The sequence below is a fragment of the Nannobrachium achirus genome (assembly GCF_963921795.1).
Source record: "Nannobrachium achirus genome assembly, chromosome: 9".
Lineage (NCBI taxonomy): Eukaryota > Metazoa > Chordata > Actinopteri > Myctophiformes > Myctophidae > Nannobrachium > Nannobrachium achirus.
Window position 1 is genome coordinate 1,791,072 of NC_137818.1, and position 17,436 is coordinate 1,808,507.

At 43.1% G+C, this 17,436-nt stretch overlaps 1 pseudogene across 1 annotated transcript in view; it reads left to right on the forward strand.

Moving 5' to 3' along the window:
- Positions 1 to 17,436, forward strand: part of LOC308291799 (signal peptide, CUB and EGF-like domain-containing protein 3) — a 125,114-nt pseudogene that overhangs the window by 94,748 nt on the left and 12,930 nt on the right. Inside the window, exons 17-23 of the transcript XR_013963354.1 lie at positions 3,862 to 3,978; positions 4,302 to 4,463; positions 9,076 to 9,282; positions 11,220 to 11,381; positions 11,823 to 11,990; positions 14,236 to 14,397; positions 17,088 to 17,285. The product of XR_013963354.1 is annotated as a signal peptide, CUB and EGF-like domain-containing protein 3 (transcript). The remainder of the gene's footprint in view (positions 1 to 3,861; positions 3,979 to 4,301; positions 4,464 to 9,075; positions 9,283 to 11,219; positions 11,382 to 11,822; positions 11,991 to 14,235; positions 14,398 to 17,087; positions 17,286 to 17,436) is intronic.

Genomic DNA, 17,436 nt, shown 5'->3' on the forward strand with positions numbered 1-17,436 from the left:
CTAACCCACAGCTGCATAGGTCTGTCTGTTAATAATACCTTTAACCCTAACCCACAGCTGCATAGGTCTGTCTGTTAATAATACCTTTAACCCTAACCCACAGCTGCATAGGTCTGTCTGTTAATAATACCTTTAACCCTAACCCACAGCTGCATAGGTCTGTCTGTTAATAATACCTTTAACACTAACCCTAACCCTAACCCTAACCCACAGCTGCATAGGTCTGTCTGTTAATAATACCTTTAACCCTAACCCACAGCTGCATAGGTCTGTCTGTTAATAATACCTTTAACACTAACCCTAACCCTAACCCATTAATAATACCTTTAAAGGACCTACACCATGAATTTTCACTTTTTCCTATTTCTGACAATTGTGTCTTTCTCTGGTTTTGGGCAGACAGAGATGAAAAGCTTTCCACGGGTTCTCAGAACAGTGCTGTTCTGAGAGTTGACGAGAGTGACGTCACTAGGATTCCCGTTTAAAAAAAAATATATATATATATATATCAAAAAAAAAAAATCAAAAAAAAAAACTTTTTCCAAAAAACTTTTTTTTTTTTCAGTGGAAAACCCCCACTAGATGCGCCCCTGAGCCAACAGAGGCCGTTTTGGTATTGCAGCTGGAGAGCCTCATTATAGTAGAGCTAGAACAAACAAAAGGAATGGTCAGAGTGTTTGTTGAGGGTTAAAACCTGTCTAAGACTCAATTTTGAGCATATATTTATACAAAAAATATAGTTTTAAAAGCATGGTGTAGGCCAGGGGTCCTCAAATACAAATCTTGAAGGTCCAAAAATATTATTTTGAAACAGGTCCGGGTCCGGGGAAAAAATTAAACAATATATATATATATATATATATATATATATATATATATAATATATATTTATATTCGCTTATTTTTATTATGTCGGTCAATCTTAAATAGTAGGCTAAGATACAAAAAAACAGGGGTTGACACTATGGTCCGTCTGGTAAGTACAGGTCATGTTCTACTTGCCCTCAGTCATGGCCACTTGCCCTCATTATTGTTCATCTTACATAATTAGGGAACCCTTTCTTAATTTTTTTACATTGGCTAATGTTTTTTTTTTTTTTGTAGTTTGTTGATGCAGTAATGGTCTTTTTCCGTTTCTTTATTTATTAAAAGGGTCCTTAAATTATGACTTCACTGTCATCTGGGCTAGGGAGTTGTGGGGACTCCTCCAAAATCATTTGGGGGCCTTACTTGATTGAAGAGAAACAACCCATTAAAGCAGGGAGAACAGAATGTTCAAAGTGGAGCAGAGATATTTTGCGCTAGTGATATGAAAACAAGGTGTCGCGCGTCAGAGACAAAGCGGCTCGTGGCTCACTCTTGAGTACAGCGTGCGGCTCGCTGTCGCTGCATATCCATGCAGAAAGAGAGGCAGCCGTCACGGGCCGTCGTAGCTCTGGTCCATAGCGTTAGTGGAGTTAGGGAGAACTCCATTAACGCTATGGACCAGAGCTAGAGCCGTCGGGACGTGGCACGTCGCGACAAACTCTGGAGATAAGATTACAATCCTGCAAACGTATCCACGTTGATGATGTTTTGCGTGAATGAAACGCCACTGATGTATAACTAGTTGCATTGTTGGTAGCTGAAGCTACTGCTGCTGTTGTGCTCCGTCAACTTCCGCGGTCTGTGGTAACAGCGGCAGCGCATCGTTGTCATAGAGATGACAGCCCATAATAATCTGTTGCCCGGCATCAGCCAATCAGCGTCTCTCTCTCTCTCTCTCTCTCTCTCACACACACAGCGCATGCAATGAAAGTGAATGAATACAATGAGAAGTGGAAATTAGATATTTTTCCACTTTTTTTTTTTAACTATAATTCGCCCTGGGTCCGGTCGGCGGTGCCTCGCGGTCCGGACATGGACCGCGGTCCGCCTATTGAGGACCCCTGGTGTAGGCCCTTTAACCCTAACCCTAACCCTAACCCATTAATAATACCTTTAACCCTAACCCTAACCCATTAATAATACCTCTAACCCTAACCCTAACCCTAACCCACAGCTGCATAGGTCTGTCTGATTACACATCCAGCAATTAATAGCTTTTCATTAATTAATATGATCATTAATGGTCACAGGTGCATAGGTCTGTCCATTAATAATACCTTTTCATTAATTGATTGCGATCTTTAACTCATTAAAAGCCACTGACTTTAACGGATTAAAATGTCCAGAGTGCCCCCCTCCTGCCCCATTCACTCCCGTTATCTTATTTTGAAGGCCAGAAGGCCACGAGCTGATTACTTCCGGTCCGACGTCATCGCATCCTGCGACGGAACCGATCGTTGTTACGTGCATGCCATGCTGGATTGCATCGGAGTATTTATACATGTGTTATATAAGCGAGCATCTGCTTCCATCTTCGCTTCTAAAGTGTAGTTTTGAGATAATGGACATTAAAGATGAGATCCCCCGTCCACCTCAATGTTATGGGATGACTATTTTGTGCTCGTGGAGCCGTGATGATGATGAATCAGCGACGGATTTCGTCTCCGGACATCCGGCCATTCTACTCGGTAATGTACTCAACGTTACAGTAATAGATTACTTTTCGCGAGACATCTCGCGATCGGCACTATAAGTACTCGAGTACTTTTCGCGAGACATCTCGCGGTTGGCTTTTAATGGGTTAATAGTCAGAGCTGCATAGGTCACACTGTCAATTTTCCCATTGGTTGCTGTTTCTTCTTTTGGCAAAAATCAGCCCTTCTATTTGAAGAACATTTTCAGTTGCCTATTGGCCAATGTGCTTGAATTCTTATTGTAAACTTGGCATTAGTGAAAATTAACACATCGAGGCTTTGTGAGTTTCTGCTATTTTCTGGTGGAGATGTCCAAGTACAGATCAACTAAGCTCCAGTGCATGACGGAGGGACAATTTCACGATACGTTTAAATCTCCACGATTATGATTATTGTGAGCGTTCTTATCGCACTAAATGATGATAACGACGATTATCATCTCATCCCTATAACCGTTGCCTCACTGATAACCTTCCAGTGTGTTTGTGGTAAAGACTTGTTGCTATCCCTATAACCGTTGGCTCGTTGATAACCATAACAAGTGTTTGTTGTAAAGACTTGTTGCTATTCCACAATCTCTGAAAACTATACATAGTGTCTGGAACTGCACCTGCTGAAAGCCAAGTAACGGAGGCTGGCACGAAAATATCTTTGCATTTATTTTCTTCTATCCAAGCTATTTATATTTATTTATGCCTAGATGATTTTAATTGATATTAGGATACCTTTGTGTGACTATAAAGACGGAATGGAAGTGGGGAGGAGGCACATCCACTTTATACTTGTGATCTGAGCTTCCATGTCTCAGACTGTCTGACCGGAAGCCTTTGAAAATGGTGTCAGGCAACAGTCTGGCCCTGTGAGACTACAGAGACTCTGACCGCTCCAGTGATGCATTGTTAACACTGCTATAGTGTTTTATAACAGTGGTTCCCTAACTTTTCAGGTTGTGAACCAAAAGAGAGATTAGACCTTTGCCCAGGACCCAAACTAGTGAAAATCTACAAGCACACAATGCTCCAATGATAACCTTCCAGAGTGTTGTAGAGACTGTGACTCCAGTGATAATAACTTCTAGAGTGTGTGTTGTAGAGACTCTAACAGCAGAGTGTGTGTTGTAGAGACTCTAACAGCAGAGTGTTGTAGAGACTCTAACAGCAGAGTGTTGTAGAGACTCTAACAGCAGAGTGTTGTAGAGACTCTAACAGCAGAGTGTTGTAGAGACTCTAACAGCAGAGTGTTGTAGAGACTCTAACAGCAGAGTGTTGTAGAGACTCTAACAGCAGAGTGTGTGTTGTAGAGACTCTGACGGCTCCAGTGAAGCAGACGACCTCCTTCAAGATCAAAGACGCAAAGTGTCACCTCCACCCCAAGGCCACAGGGAGGACAGAGGACCGCGGCCGGACGCTAGGCCCAGGTAAATACATTATGTCATGGGGGGGGGGGGGGGGGGGGGGGGGGTCCATGGGGTGGGTTCAACTGTTTTCATGTCAAGGACCCCCACATTAATATGCAATGTGCCCTACGTGCAGGAGGGGGCAGCCCTGCAACAGTGTATATTTAATATGTATTCCCCATACAGGAAGGGGGACAGCCCTGCAACAGTGTATATTTAATATGTATGCCCCCTACAGGAGGGGGCAGCCCTGCAACAGTGTATATTTAATATGTATGCCCCATACAGGAAGGGGACAGCCCTGCAACAGTGTATATTTAATATGCAATGTACCCTATGTGCAGGAGGGGGGCAGCCTTGCAACAGCTGCCTGGTGACCTTCGTCAACCTGAAGTGCGACTCCTCCAGGAAGGCCAAGGGGCGTCGAGCTCGCAACCCCAGCAACAAGGAGGTGACCCGCATCACCCTGGAGCTGGAGGCAGAGGTCAAGCCTGGAGACACAACAGGTAGGTCTGGAGAGTCCTGTTACAGCCCAGGCTAGGGGTCCCTAGGTGTAACATAATAAAATGGACTCCCTCCTTCCCAGTCCCCAAACAGCCAGGCCACACAGGTTTGAAATCCCCCAAAACTTAAGGATTTATTTACTTTAAGATCAAAGTAAAGGACTGTTACAGGTTACCTCAGGGTGGGATCATAAAATCCTAATACAAAAACCTTTCCTTATAACAAGGGGTCACCCACCCCTACACACATAACTCTAACACAACAATTCTAAAAGACAGTAGGCTGGTGCTTGGAGGCTGGTTAGGAGAGAGACATCAGACTGCTGGTGGCAGCCATCTTTATAGATCTCCACCTGGTTCGGGAGCCAATCACCAGGCAGCATCCACCTGGTAGTCAACCACTCACATTCAGTCACACTCAGTCACCATTCACCCCATCTAGTTGTCAATCAGCCACTCACTCAATCAGCACCACTCAATCACACACAGCAATGAGGGAAGAAAACACTACACAGCAAAAAAATACACAAAAATGACCCAGGGTCATTACACCTCCCCCCTTAAAAATCAAACATTTCAAAGAATTTTTGATTCCCAACTCAGAATATAGCGTCATAACACCTCCCCCCTTAACTCTCCCGCCGCTTCGAACGTTCACGTTCGCCCCATTTTTTACAGAACCTCGATGCCAATACGGCGCTCGTTCGGTTCGTTCGTCTGATGACTGTAAGCTGATGAGGCGTCGCGCGGCCGTCTACTGTAAACACATTTTCCGCGGTGATGGTGTAAAAAATCCATTATGCGTTAACATCAACGGAGAACAATTCACTTCCTTGTTGATTTTCTCTGGCTCTGAGGCTCTGTGGCCAGTGACTGGTCTTCTTCTTCTTCAACACATAACAGGCAAATTCACATTCATTCTCGCATGACGCCGCCCTCTGCTGCCTGGCAGACCAAAGTGCACTATTGCACAACCAAAAAAAAATAATAAAAAAAAATAAATGTCTGTCTGTCTGTCTATCTACTATAACGTCGCAAAGGTAAGCCGCTTTTTGATGGCGCCAGACCCAATAAATAAATAAATAATCTGGCAGTAGGAGAGTTAAGATCAAACATTTAAAATACATTTTGCTTTCACAAAATCACAAAACTCAAGGACAAGCCAAATTCCCTCTTTTCTCCTTATAAATATTGACTTAGAGCCACAAAACCTCCCCCCTTAAAATCAAACATTTCTCCCCTAAGAAATTTTGATTTAATATTCACCAAAACTTAGAATGCACAATTTCAGATTCATAGAACTCAGAAAATTCACAATTTCAGATTCACCGGCAGACTCAGATAACTCAATTCTAGATTCACAAGACTCAAAAGAACTAAATTTCAGATTCACAGGACACAAAAGAACAGGACTCAAAAGAACTCAATTTCAGATTCACAAAACTCAAAAGAACAGGACTCAAAAGAACTCAATTTCAGATCCAGACGACACATAACTCATAATTTCCGATTCACAGACCTCACAAAACTTAACTCAGATTCAAAGAACTCAAGACTCAATTTCACAGTTATTTCTTTCCTAACTCACTCAGCGAACCCCCTCACTCCTAGCGTCTCCACAGAGACCTATTCCTCTGTCTCCACTGAGACCCTTCCTCCTAATGTCTAATGACCTCACTCAGCCGACCCCCTCACTCCTAATATCTCCACTGAGATCTCACTCAACCTCCTGAACTGCATGGATCACAAAAATCACTATCACAGAATAAACACTCAAAAACTACTAAAGTACACACTTAATCTGAAATTGAAACTTACAGAAACACCATAGACAGTTTAACAAATCCCAAACATTTCTGGTTGACAAAATATTCTTAATACTTATTCACACACACTTAGTCCAAATTCAATTATTGTTTGTTTTTAGGCAGGGTGGCACTAGTGAAGCCATCATAGGGACAGTGTTCTTGTTCTCTAGGGCCCCTGCAGTTACTGGGGACCAGGGTGGCCTTACAGCCTTGAGATTTGTACCCCAATACATCTCACATCTTACTCCCCACTTTTCACCTCCATTTTACTTAAGTCAGAAACCCAGTTATAGGCTAATATGGCAGGCTATATGGGAGCAAATATGAGGCAGAGCACCTGCATCATGGCAGGACCGAGCTGGAACCCAGCTTCCCCACATCCCCCTGCAGTGACCATGGCCCACAAACACACACTTCCACCCCAGCTTCTCCACCCCCTTAAATGCAATGCTTATTCAAGATTCATTTTACCAATCACAACAATTTCAGTAGAATGTAACTATAAAACTGTCAACCAGAAATCATGGACTTACCAAACTTACCAAAATAAAGTTGGACAAAGTTAACCTCTATGGAGACACAACAGGTACGTCTGGAGAGACCCTTTAACCTCTATGGAGACACAACAGGTAGGCAAAGTCTCCAGTCCAGTGCCATAGCACTTGCAGAGACTGACTGTCCCTTGCAACCTGCTTTGTAGCCACATGTGATGAGCTCAAGTATTGCCTTTGGAGCAGGGAGGGCAAGACACCTGACTGGAACATACCCTCCACTCTGAATTCCATCAAATCTCTTCAATTGGTGGAAGCTCAGGGCTCAGGGCAATTGGACATTGGTGTCAGCAGCCTCTTCGATGTGTGCACCTCCTCAAAATCATGTCCCTTGATGAAGGTATCATATATAGCAAAGAGCATGAAAGAACTGTCCCTTGAGAAATACTCAAGCAGTCCCTGGCCCAACACATGTCAACTTCTCCTTGGTTGATCACACAGTCAGGAGTTCCTTGATGGACATAGTGAGCTTCATCTCTGGATGAAGACTTTGTATTTTTTAATGACTGATCCATATACCTAATTACCTATCAAAGACAACTCGACCCTCAACATAGCCAGCCATCATCGTTATGATTTGTTTGCTGAATGCATCCTGAAGATCTGACAGCTTTTTGTCTTTTTCATGTTCTGAAGCAAACCCATGGCATCAACAATAAGAACTTTGACAGAATAATCGTCCTCCGTCAGATCATGCTATGGGACACATGGAAGATCTTCCTACAGGGGCTCTGCCCTGGCATCTTCAATTGCATGCAAAATCTGAACCCCCTCATTTTCTGACAGTTTGGTCCCTAAAGAAGCCAAAAGCCAGAAAAGAAGAAAAAAAAATCTATGGGAATATAGAGCCGAATAGGGCCAAAACTGAAACCCCCCCTCCCCCCTCGCCGCCTCAGGAAATGGGGGAGGGGTATGAACATTTTAACCCTGTCATTTTCTGATAGTTTGGTCCCCATAGAAGCCTAAACAGCAAACAAAACAATTTTAGAAAAAAAAAAATCCTTTGTGAAATTGGAATGCATAGCCGAATAGGGCCAAAACTCAAGTGACCTGCCCCCAGGAAATGAGGGAGGGGTCTGAAAATTTCAACCTTGTTATTTTCTGATAGTTTGGTCCCTATAGAAGCCAAAACAGCAAACAAATCAATATTAGCAAAAAATACAATGGGAAATTGGGAATACATAGCCGAATAGGGCCAAAACTGAAGTGACCCTCCCACAGGAAATAAGGGAGGGGTCGGAAAATTTGACCCCCGTCATTTTCTGATAGTTTGGACCCTATAGAACCAAAATCTGCGGGAGCTGTATTTTGGACATAACATACCACACTATGATTCTATAAGTGTCTTTTGAATCCTTCTAAGGTTTTTTGAAAAAAACTATGTTTCTATGTCAGCAATCTGGCCAGCCATCGTCAAAGAAAAGGTCCTTTTCACTTAACTGGTGCTCAGTTAGTCTGTTCTTGAGAGACTACTATGTCAGTGCTTCTCAAACCTTTTCATGTGAAGGACCCCCAAAATAATATGTATTTGGCCCACAGACCCCCATCTCAAAATATCTAGTTCCAGGGACCCCCCAGAAGTAAAATTTTGGTTACAAACGTTCGCTTTAAAAATACATATATTCAAAGATTTGCACACATTTTGCAGAAAATTGCAGATCTACAAGCTCACAGTGCGGCACTCGGTGCCGCGCTGTGAGCTTGTGTAACCGGTGTATCTTTATCTCTCTGCGTTGTGTAGAGTAGAGACAGACCCAAACCTCTCTTTGGAGACAACCTCTGTTTAATTGTGGGGAGTGGGACTGAGTTACCAGGGCCCAAGGTGGAGGGGCTTCAACTATTTTATACTTTAACTATTAAAGAAATAGCAGATATACAAGCTTGTAGATCTGCTATTTTTGAAAAGTTGTGAATATGTGTGCAAATCTTTGAATATATGTATTTTTAAAGCGAACATTTGTAACTAAAATTTTGCTTCTGTGTGGTCCCTGGAACTAAATATTTTGAGATGGGGGTCAAATACCAAATACATATCATTTTGGTATTGGTACCACTGATATTTCAACAAAAATAGCAGATCTACAAGATCTACAAGCTGTGAGCTTGTAGATCTGCTATTTTTTCAATAGTCTAAATGGGTTAAACCCCCTCCCCCTATGAAGAACATTCATGGGGGGCCTGCACTGTTTTAACTGTTTTAACCCATGCATGTCCAGTCAGTTCTAATGTGAGTTGTTTTAACCCATGCCTGTCCAGGCAGCTGTAACCTGAGCTGCCTGCGGCAGCGCATGGAGAAGCAGGTGAAAACGTACATCAAGGCCCTGAAGAAGTCCATCAACCAGGAACGTTTCCTGATCCGCGTGGCGGGCCTGGAGTACGAGGTGGCCCAGAAGCTGCCGCCAGGCTCCGCCTCCGGACCCGAGCACTGCGGGCCCGGCCGCGAGAAGGACAGCGGCCGCTGTGGTAAGACCCAACCCTAGACCGTATTGATTGATTGATTGATTGATTATATTTGAAAATCAGTACAATACAATACAGCAATTCAAGGATTACGCAGAAAAGTCGTGAGACTTATTTCCGTTGAGGTCCTCAAGACTCCTCATACAGATAACAGTTAATAAGTTAAAAACAAAACAAATTACAGTACAAACAGACAATACAACAACATAAAAACATAAACACATCGTCCCTTGTCCTTCTTAAAATAAACTATAGGGGTACCCTTTCTAAAAGACCTGCTTTTATTGTCTGCTTAAAAACCCTTACATTGGTTGTCAATTTAACATGTATTTCTAGTTTGTTCCACTGTGTGGCTCATACATATGTAAAAGAACCCTTACCTACTTTACCTTACTGTAAACACTATACTATAACCCTTCACTAACCCTAACCCAGCCGCTGTGGTAAGACCCGCAGGGGGACCGTAGACCATAAACACTATCCCATTAAAGGACAACTTTGTTTTATTAAAACAAGGGTTCATATTTTAGAGAGAAAAGTGTGAGTGTTCAAATGTTTTCATTTACTGCTTTCTATCGTTTTAGCAATTTTAGCGATTTGTTTTTAAATGGTGGGAGCATGCGTACAAGTGGCTAAATGTGTATGTTTAGACACAATAAGCCCATTCCCAAGATGCTCCACAATCTTTCATGGGCAGATGTGACTTATTGTGTCTAAAAATACATATTTAGTCACTTGTACGCATGCCCCCACGGCCCCCACCCACTGAAATAAGAATTCTTAAAAATAGCTAAAACATTAGAAAGCAGTAAATTGACCTCCTGACCTCTTTGACCTCGGTGTGATGTGTGTGCTCAGTGGTGTCAGTTCAGTAAAAGCTAGGGTATGGCAAAGATGGGAGTCCTCATGGAAAAGAGGCATTACATTTTGTATAACACGGTTCTATTGTGAAAATAGCTGATCTACATGCTCACAACGCCTCGCACTGCGAGGCGTTTTGAGCATGTAGATCAGCTATTTTCACGATGTCTTGTGTTTTACACTGGTTTCTACGGTTTCTTGGGCTGGATATGGCAGCCTGGAACGGTTGTTCAAGTGCAGCTAAACCAGGGGCATAGTTCCGCCGATTTAAAATGACTCCAATACGGAAGTAAAACTTCCTATGATTGGCCGCTAGTTGCGCTGTTTTCCCCCCCGGCCGATCGCAAAAAGAATTGCCCTCCATTGGATCCCATTCATTTTCCCCTTTCGTTTTCTAACCTTAATTAACATTTTCATGAATACTGTATGGTTCCTATCGCTAGTTAAAAATTGCCTTTCAATCACCATCATATTCGTTTTGTCGAAATGTGGTCCAATGTATTTTAAAATAAATGATAAAGTTGCGGGGGGGGCGTGGCCAACTAAACTGATACCAGTCGGCTGTGTTCTTCTTCGTGTGCTGTATTTCAAGGGGTAGAAAGGGCCATTTGCGCTGCATAGAAACCAATGGCTTCGCTTCGTCCATATTTTTCTACAGTCTATGCAGCTAAACTTGACATGTTAGTAAACGTGCCACAATTAACAATAATGCATTGCACCTGTGCAGCTGACCTGCAGAACCTGGGAATATACCATTCTGTCAAGATGGTGGAGAATACAAGTGTGGAGAATATAATTATAATACCTTGTTAAAGTGACCATTATGTAAAATATTGCATTTGTGGTTATTTTACTGTAATTTAACAACATAATAACCAGATCAGATAGACAAAGAGACATTCATGGATTTATATTTAAAAGTAACTTTTATTTTCCCCACTGGACCCAGGGTATGGCAGCTGCATACCCCTGCCATACCCAATTGACGCGCCTGTGTGTGTGTGTGTGTGTGTGTGTGTGTGTGTGTGTGTGTGTGTGTGTGTGTGTGTGTGTGTGTGTGTGTGTGTGTGTGTTCTCAGTACGGTGCTCTTCAGGGTCCTACTACCAGGGGGAACAGGAGAGGTGTGTCCAGTGTCCCCCGGGGACGTTCCAGGAGAGGGAGGGGCAGCTGGCCTGTGACCTTTGCCCCGGCAGCGACGGACACGGACCCTCCGGAGCCCGGAACATCTCGTCCTGCGCAGGTCAGGGCATTCACCATGTGTGACAGACAACTGGACTCGGGTCATAGAGACTCGACTCGAGTCGGACTCGAGTCGCACATTTGACGACTTGCAACTTGAGGGCAAAAAACTTGAGACTCGACTTGACTTGGAAGACAATGACTCCAGACTCGACTCGACTCGACTTGAGACACACTGACTCGGACGACTTGTAGCATGTTGTTGTTATTTCATTGTAGGCTGTTTATTTTAAGTGTATAGAGGCCACCAAGCTGCTTAGAATGAATTTAACTTGAAGCTTAATATGATTTAATTTGAATATAGTACGAGATTAAGAATATGTATTGGCATATTACCAATACACATCACATTCAGCTGTACCTTACTGACTGACTGAACGCCCACATGGATCACATGGGCCTTCACAGATTAGAGATTTAACCCTGTCCTGTCCTCCTGCAGGCCAGTGTCCTACGGGCTTCTTCTCCAGTGACGGCTTCAAGCCGTGCCAGCCGTGCCCCCAGGGCAGCTACCAGCCGGACCCTGGGCGCACCCTGTGCTTCCCCTGTGGAGGAGGCCTCGGCACCAAGAGAGAGGCCTCCACGAGCTTCCACGACTGTGAAGTCAAAGGTGACCTGATGGTGTGACACACCCTTTTATGACTTCATTCACGCTGTCCAGTGATTGATTGATTGATTGATTGATTGATTGACGCGTGTGGAACGTTATATTACTGGTTTAAACCTCCTTTAATGCACTGGTTCTCAACCTGTGTGTCGGGACCCCCAGGGGGGTCCTCAGATGATTAACTTAATGTGTAACATTGTTTTCTCGCAAACCAAGATAAAGTTTAAGTGTATAGAGGGTAGCTGCACATTTATGAAGTGAACATTTAAGGACTTTTTAATACCTCTAAAATGACAAATTAACACATGGTGCCACTGCCAACCCAGAGTTTGGGCAGTTTTTGAAGATTTTTTATTTTTATTTTTTTCAAAAAAGTTTTTTGGACCTCCAAAAATGTACTAGGTATGATCGCGATCGCGAAATTGCATGTTTAACCCCTATAACAAACCCCATCTTTCAAACATGGCAGCCATGTTTGTTTACATAATGTAAAAAAACATAATGGCTGATATCCCATGATTGCCTGAATGGATTTCCAAGCAGATTTTTTTGTTTGAAATCTGTGAACAGCATGCACACACGACACGTGGTGCCATGATCTAGGCATGGGCGTGCACGATCCGTGCACTATGAATTACATGGAAGTCTATGGAGACCATGGCATCTTGGACCTTCAAAGAGATTTAGTTGATTGCAACAAATGTGTTAATAATTGGCCAAATTGTAAAATATTAGAGGCAGAAACTGTGAGGTGTTGTGAGCATGTAGATCTGCTATTTTCACAATAGGACCGTGTAGCGAAATGCAATGCCTCAACTCTTAGCGTCAGGTTGAGGGGGTCCCCAGTTAAAATATGATTGTTTTGGGGGTCCCCAGCTCACTTACTGCCAATTAAAAATGCCCTCGAGTGGCATTAGTGCCAGCCCTCTCCATAGACTTCCATGTAATTTGTAGTGCACAGATCATGCACACCCATGCACAGATCATGCACCATGTTTGTGCAGGCTGTTCACAGCTTTCAAACAAAAAAAAAAGATTGGAAATCCGTTCAGGCATTCTTGAGATAATAGCCATTATGTTTTACATGTTATGTAAACAAAGATGGCTGCCCTGTATAAAGATGGGGTTGTATGGGGGTGGAACATGCAAAATCGCGATTGAAATCATGTTTACTAGATTTAATGGGGTCCAAAAAAAAAAAATAAAAAAAAAAATAAAAAAAAAAAAAAACGTTTTTTTTTCTAAGTAAAAGTCGCCCAAAGTCGCTTGGCAGGGAAGCCCATAGTGAGAAAGTTGCTCTAAAAGTCGCCTGGCACTGTATGAGTTAAATATGATTGTTTTGGGGGTCACAGCCTGAAAAGGTTGCGAACCCCTGGTTTAATGTACCTGGAGTGTAAACATCGTTTAACCAGTGTTTTCTGTGTTATAGTCCAGTGTTCCATAGGGTAATTTTAACCCTTGTTTCCTCTGTTATAGTCCAGTGCTCATAGGGTAATTTTAACCATTGTTTCTGTGTTACAGTCCAGTATAGGGTAATTTTAACCCTTGTTTCCTCTGTTACAGTCCAGTATAGGGTAATTTTAACCCTTGTTTCCTCTGTTACAGTCCAGTATAGGGTAATTTTAACCCTTGTTTTCTCTGTAACAGTCCAGTATAGGGTAATTTTAACCATTGTTTCCTCTGTTACAGTCCAGTATAGGGTAATTTTAACCCTTGTTTCCTCTCTTACAGTCCAGTATAGGGTAATTTTAACCCTTGTTTTCTCTGTTACAGTCCAGTGTTCCATAGGGTAATTTTAACCCTTGTTTTCTCTGTAACAGTCCAGTATAGGGTAATTTTAACCATTGTTTCCTCTGTTACAGTCCAGTATAGGGTAATTTTAACCCTTGTTTCCTCTCTTACAGTCCAGTATAGGGTGATTTTAACCCTTGTTTTCTCTGTAACAGTCCAGTATAGGGTAATTTTAACCATTGTTTCCTCTGTTACAGTCCAGTATAGGGTAATTTTAACCATTGTTTCCTCTCTTACAGTCCAGTGTCCATAGGGTAATTTTAACCCTTGTTTCCTCTGTTACAGTCCAGTGTTCCTAGGGTAATTTTAACCCTTGTTTCCTCTGTTACAGTCCAGTATAGGGTAATTTTAACCCTTGTTTCCTCTATTACAGTCCAGCATAGGGTCATTTTAACCCTTGTTTCCTCTGTTACAGTCCAGTATAGGGTAATTTTAACCCTTGTTTCCTCCTTTACAGTCCAGTGCTCCCCGGGTCACTACTACAACACCACGGTGCACCGCTGCATCCGCTGCCCCGTAGGGACGTACCAGACGGAGTTCAGACAGAACTACTGCATCTCCTGTCCAGGCAACACCACCACCGACTTCGACGGAGCCACCAGCGTCTCCCAGTGCAAGAGTGAGTCATTAAAATTATACATATTTATTATTTATACAATAATATTTATACAATAATGATACTAATAATGATTAAAATGATACATATTTATTAGTTATACAATAATGATAATCATCATATTAACAAAACACCAGCGTCTCCCTGTGGCAAGAGTGAGTCATTAACACATGGGCGGCCAAGGTTTATAACATTTATAGCTGTTGCTGGTGCCACCATTGACTTACGTTATGTTTTGATGAGCCCCGCAAGCTTTGTGCGTGTGCACGTGCGTGTCCAGAGAAGATTGAGGAGGTACTCCATTTGTTTACAAACGCTCGCGAAACTCGCGGTAAAAAATCGCGGTAAATTCGCGGTAAAGTGTCGCCGTGAAAACAATCAGCTCTCTGCCTCCATGGGGCTGTTTTTACCTCATTCTCAGATAAAGCCGTTCTTATGTTTCAAAGTAGAATCTAAAGCCATGTAAAATCCTTCCGTGTGGGGAGAGACAGGGGGCTTCCTGCCCTGGCTGGGTGACGTAATGGATTCAGGGCATGCAAAGGGAAGCTGCGGTCTCGAAAAGTTAACTATTTGTTGACTCGTCCCTCGACGATATAACTTCCTGTGGCAGGGTGACATCTAGTGGCCATAACTCGTCCCTGAACGCGTTTGGCTCCCCAAGTGTTAACAATGTTGCTGCCATTTTAAAAGGATCCCTGGCTAATGAGACAAATATGCCTTAATATATTATAATTGTCCTTCCATAAATACAATGTAAAATTAAAAACACCTTAAATATTTTATTTCTTCTAGAAATAGCTAATCTTTCACTCATAAGGGAAATACCTGTCGCAAGTTGATGATGTCATAAATGTTATGTGTCATTTTTATGGCATGCATGTGCAAAAAAATAAAACACAAACACATTTGAAATATTGATTTGATGCTCACATTAACCATAGGAAGTATTACGTTTGTTTTTATTTGTACATGCATGCCATAAATTCCATAGGGATAGATCACACATGACATTTATGACATCATCAACTTGCGACAGGCATTTCCCCTATTGAGTGAAAGATTAGATATTTTTAGAAGAAATTAAATATTTAAGGTGTTTTTAATTTTACATTGTATTTATAGAGGACAATTATAATGTATTAAGGCATATTTGTCGTATTAGCCAGGGATCCCTTTAACAATTTTGCTGCCATTTTAAACATAGCTGTAGTAAGCAGCAGCCAAATTGTCCTTACCTTTTAACGTGGGCACGTGCACGCATCGTGCACGATCTGTGCGCGACTCATCTAGTAGATGTGTAGACTCGGTGACAGCTTTCGAATAAAAAAAACCCCATTGAAATAGACTTGCCACGCTGTATCCCTGCTTATCCGCCAGTGTTTACATAAAAAAACATTGGAAACAGCCAGCTGTGCGCTATGGTAACACGTGGACACGTTCGCGCACATAGCAGACGATATGTGCGCAGAGCATATGCCAGGCGGGTAGAGGAATTAAACAGCTAACAAATAAAAAAAAACGTTGAGAAAAAAGACGAAGGTATGAACGTGCAGGCTGCTGCCTTGTTTACAAAGGAAACCTATGGGGCGGGAGCTACGATTGGTCCATAGACAGGATGCGGAAACCTAGATCCGGTCTAAAACGGAAATAGGGCCGGATACAGTTAGGAGGCGGGCCTAAAATCTCCGATACGGCCATAATCCACGATCATACTTTTAATTGTTTCATAATGATTAAAGCTAATTACATTTCCGGGATCGATGGGCATAGCAGTGCGGTACATTGGGAAATCTCCGGGATCGACGGGGATCGCAGAGTATGAGTTAAACATAGCTACCAAACTGCCAAATTGTCCTTACCTTTTAACGTGGGCACGTGCGCGCATCGCACACGATCTGTGCCTGTAACATGTACCAGCGTTGTGGACCGGACTACAGCTTTAAAAAAAAAAAAAAAAAAAAAAAAAAAGACTGCCACTGTTTCACAAAGAAAGAAAGAAAGAAAGAATGAAAGAATGAAAGAATGAAAGAAAGAAAGAATATATGCATCCATCCATCCATCTTCAACCGCTTATCCGGAATCGGGTCGCGGGGGTAACAGTTCCAACTGAGACTTCCAGATTTCCTTATCCTGCGCAACTTCCTCCACTCCCTCAGGGAGTATACCGAGGCGTTCCCAGGCCAGTGTGGAGATATAATCCTTCCATCTGGTCTTTGGTCTGCCACGGGGTCTCCTCCCAGTGGGACGTGCATCGAGGACCTTCCTAGGAAGGCGCTCGGGGGGCATCCGTACTAGATGCCCGAACCACCTAAGCTGACTCCTTTCCAAGTGTAGGAGCAGCGGTTCTACTTCAAGTCTCTCTCGGGTGATTGAACTTCTCACCCTATCTCTAAGGGAGATACCAGCCACCCTTCTGAGAAAACTCATTTTGGCCGCTTGTACCCGAGACCTTGTACTTTCGGTCATGACCATAGGTGAGAGTGGGCACGAAGATTGCTCGAAAGACAGAGAGCTTTGCCTTACGGCTCAACTCTTTTTTCTTCACGGAAAATGGAAATACATTAAAATGTTTGACATCCACTTGCGTGTGTGCGTGCGTGTGCGTGCGTGTACGTTTGTGTGTGTGTGTGTGTGTGTGTGTGTGTGTGTGTGTGTGTGTGTGTGTGTGTGTGTGTGTGTGTGTGTGTGTGCAGACAGAGAGTGTGGAGGAGAGATGGGAGAGTTCACAGGCTACATCGAGTCTCCCAACTACCCTGGTAACTACCCTGCCAACGTGGAGTGTGTGTGGAACATCAACCCTCCTAGCAAGAGGAAGATCCTCATCGTGGTCCCTGAGATCTTCCTCCCCTCTGAGGACGAGTGTGGAGACGTGCTGGTCATGAGGAAGAACTGTGAGTCGGGGGTCTTCAACAAGGGGGGTCCGGGGACCCCTAGGGCAGGGGTTCCCAAACCTTTTTGTCTCAGGGTACCCCATGAATATGTTTTTAATCCCAGCACTCCCAGCACCTTAAATTTATACATTTATGTAGCATAGCGTCGGTG